Genomic DNA, 3786 nt, shown 5'->3' on the forward strand with positions numbered 1-3786 from the left:
ACACACACACACACACACACACACACACACACACACACACACACACACAGGGGAAACATGGACATATGACATATCTGTATACACATAGAAGAGAAACAGTGCATTTGGAAAGTATTCAGACCCCCAGACCCCTTTCCACATTTTGTTACAGACTTATTCTAAAATATATTCAATTTATTCAATCTACACACAATACCCCATAATGACAAAGAGAAAACAGTTTTTTAGACATTTTTGCAAATAAATAAACATTGGGGTTAAAAGTAAAAAATCTAAATACCTTTTGACATAAGTATTCAGACCCTTTACTATGAGACTATAAATTGAGCTCAAGTGCATCCTGTTTCCATTGATCATCCTTGAGATGTTTCTACAACTTGATTGGAGTCCACCTGTGGTAAATTCAATTGATTGGACATGATTTGGAAGGCACACACCTGTCTATATAAGGTCCCACAGTTGACAGTGCATGTCGGAGCAAAAACCAAGCCATGATGTCAAAGGAATTGGCTGTAGATCTCCGAGACAGGATTGTGTCGAGGCACAATCTGGGGAGGGTACCAAAACATCGCTGCAGCATTGAAGGTCCCCAAAACACAGTGGGCTTCATTCATTCTTAAATGGAAGAAGTTTGGAACCACCAAGACTCTTCCTAGAGCTGGCCGCCCGGCCAAACTGACCAATCGGGGGAGAAGGGCCTTGGTCAGGGAGGTGACCAAGAACTCAAAGGTCACTCTGACAGAGCTCCAGAGTTCCTCTGTGGAGATGGGAGAACCTTCCAGAAGGACAACCATCTCTGCAGCACTCCACCAATCAGGCATTTATAGTAGAGTGGCCAGACAGAAGCCACTCCTCAGTAAAAGGCACATGACAGCCTGCTTGGAGTTAACCCTAACCCTAACCCTAAAGGACCCTCAGACCATGAGAAACAAGATTATCTGGTCTGATGAAACCAAGATTGAACTCTTTGGTCTGAACGCCAAGCGTCACGTCTGGAGGAAACGTGGCACCATCCTTACGGTGAAGCATGGTGGTGGCAGCATCATGCTGTGGGGATGTTTTTCAGCGGCAGGGACTGGGAGACTTGTCAAGATCGAGGGAAAGATGAACGGAGCAAAGTACAGAGAGATCCTTGATTAAAACTTGCTCCAGAGTGCTCAGGACCTCAGACTGGGGCGAAGGTTCACCTTCCAACAGGACAACGACACTAAGCACAGAGCCAAGACAACGCAGGAGTGGCTTCGGGACAAGTCTCTGAATGTCCTTGAATGGCCCAGCCAGAGACCGGACTTGAACCYGATCGAGCATCGTCGGGGGAGACCAGATACAGGTGTGCCAAGCTTGTAGTGTCATACGCAAGAAGACTCGAGGCTGTAATAGCTGCCATAGGTGCTTCAACAAAGTACTGAGTAAAGGGTCTGAATATGGGGTATTGTGTGTAGATTTATGAGGGAAAAAACAATTTAATAAATTTTAGAATAAGGCTGTAATGTAAAAGTCAAGGGGTCTGAATACTTTCTGAATGCACATCACATCATCATTGTCACATCGTCACATCGTTATTGTCACGTCGTTAACGTCACATTGTCACATCTTCATCGTCATATCGTCATTGTCACATCTTTACATTGTCACATCGTCACTCATTCAATGGAAGTAGTCCTTGCGAAACCCCCACCTCTGCCACCAAATGTGACTAAGATAAGCTAACAGCTGGCTTAAAAAAGTCTTACATTTACAAAAAAAACTAAAATAAGGACTCAAAGTAGAAAACTGTTGTATAATGATGTTTTAGACTCTAGAACCAATTGAATCAATCACAGTGTRATGTCATAGGCAATGTTCCTTCTAAGATGCGCGCGGGCGAAAAAAGAAACTGCTAAAGAAATATCAGCTGGTGCAGAGAAGCACGAGATTGAGCTTCACTCATCGTTCTAGTTTCCCCCCTTAGTTAACACATTATCACATCATTGCAATATTATCCACTTTCAATGTAACATACCGAGAAAAAAAACGAACTATGCAAGACTTAGTATGCAAAATTAACTGTGCAAAAGATTTTGTTGTAGGCAGAGCTTATTGGAATAGGATTCTACTGCATTGACAGGCATGACTAACGCCTGTACTCTACACAGACTGGTTCGCCATAACCAATCAGAGCTGCAATAGACCTATATGCAAATAGCCATTGCCATATATGGATCTTTTCCATTCACTTAGAACTGGACTGTGTTAACAGCATGAGCGGTTGTTTTGAGATCAAAGCGAGAGATGCATGTCGCCACCTGTGTACATTTGTTCCTATTCGTTGCTAGTTAGTGAGTTATTAGCGCAGTTATAGCAGATTTATACTCAACAATTGTGGAGTGGTTGCTTCCTACAAGAACACTAAATCTGTACATTTCAAGAGCTTTTTTTTTATGTCTTAAAGGGTCAGTGTTGTATTTTGAGACGGTCTTGAATAAGATAAGTAGCCAATAGGCAGAGGGTAGCATCATTTTCGGATTCTCTGTAATAATGATATGGGAATAATAACGACGTTTATTTTGTAAACTGTTTTTTTGTTGTTGCATCAAACAACACAACGACATTTTTAAGTCACGTCTTTGTCTGAAGGACAAGTGGATAAACAGGTTAATGTCAAGCCCTGCATGATTTTTTCAAAAGTCTCATGGAATGTAGGCCAACATGTGAACACCACACATTGGCTGCTACTGTAGGCTGAATGACAGAACAGCTATTTTCATGTTAACATGTTATGGGATGCATTTTTCTCCATTGTTTTTGATGGTAGGCCACTCTGGTAGACCTACATTATGATCAAATAGCCACAGTTGCCTACTTGGTCACTGTTAAAACTGTAACTTAATGGGTACAGCCTCAGTGATCACAGTAAACTGTTAAAACTGTTATTTAAAGCGGGTACAGCCTCAGTGATCACAGTAAACTGTAACTTAGCGGGTACAGCCTCAGTGATCACAGTAAACTGTTAAAACTGTAACTTAAAGCGGGTACAATCTCAGTGATCACTGTTAAAACTGTAACTTAGCGGGTACAGTCTCAGTGATCACAGTAAACTGTTAAAACTGTTATTTAAAGCGGGTACAGCCTCAGTGATCACAGTAAACTGTTAAAACTGTAACTTAAAGCGGGTACAGCCTCTGTGATCACAGTAAACTGTTAAAACTGTAACTTAAAGCGGGTACAGCCTCATTTAAATTACAGTTTTACAGTTTGTAATCACTGATATTTTGTAGCACCGCTTTAAGTTTACAGTTTTAACGTTTACTGTGATCACTGAGGCTGTACCTGCTTTAAGTTACAGTTTACGTTTACTGTGATCCAGAGGCTGTACCCGCTTTAAGTTACAGTTTTAGCAGTTACTGTGAATCACAGAGGCTGTACCCGCTTAATAACAGTTTTATAACAGTTTACTGTGATCACTGAGGCACTGTACCCGCTTTTAAATACCAGTTTTTAATAACAGTTTACCTGTGTCACTTGAGACTGGTCCCCGCTAAGTTACAGTTTTAAACAGTGACTCACTGAAGATTGTACCCGCTTTAAAAGTTACCAGTTTGAAAAACAGTTTAACTGTGATCACGCAGTGTCCCGCGCTTTTAATAGTTTTACAGTTTACTGTATCACTGCCTAGGCTGGTCCCTTTAAATAACCGTTTTAAACAGTTTTACTGTGATCACTGAGGGATACTTACCGCTAGACAGTTACGTTTTAACGTGTTCTGAGATTGTATCCCCCGTTAAAGTTACAGTTTTAACAGTTTTA

The 3786-nt window shown here is 41.2% G+C and overlaps 1 protein-coding gene across 1 annotated transcript in view; it reads right to left on the bottom strand.

Moving 5' to 3' along the window:
* LOC112077840 (collagen alpha-1(VI) chain) overlaps positions 1 to 3786 on the bottom strand; it is a 35035-nt gene that overhangs the window by 26341 nt on the left and 4908 nt on the right. The gene's annotated exons all lie outside the window — the stretch shown is intronic.

The sequence above is a fragment of the Salvelinus sp. IW2-2015 genome, unplaced genomic scaffold, assembly GCF_002910315.2.
Source record: "Salvelinus sp. IW2-2015 unplaced genomic scaffold, ASM291031v2 Un_scaffold4964, whole genome shotgun sequence".
NCBI classification, from domain to species: domain Eukaryota; kingdom Metazoa; phylum Chordata; class Actinopteri; order Salmoniformes; family Salmonidae; genus Salvelinus; species Salvelinus sp. IW2-2015.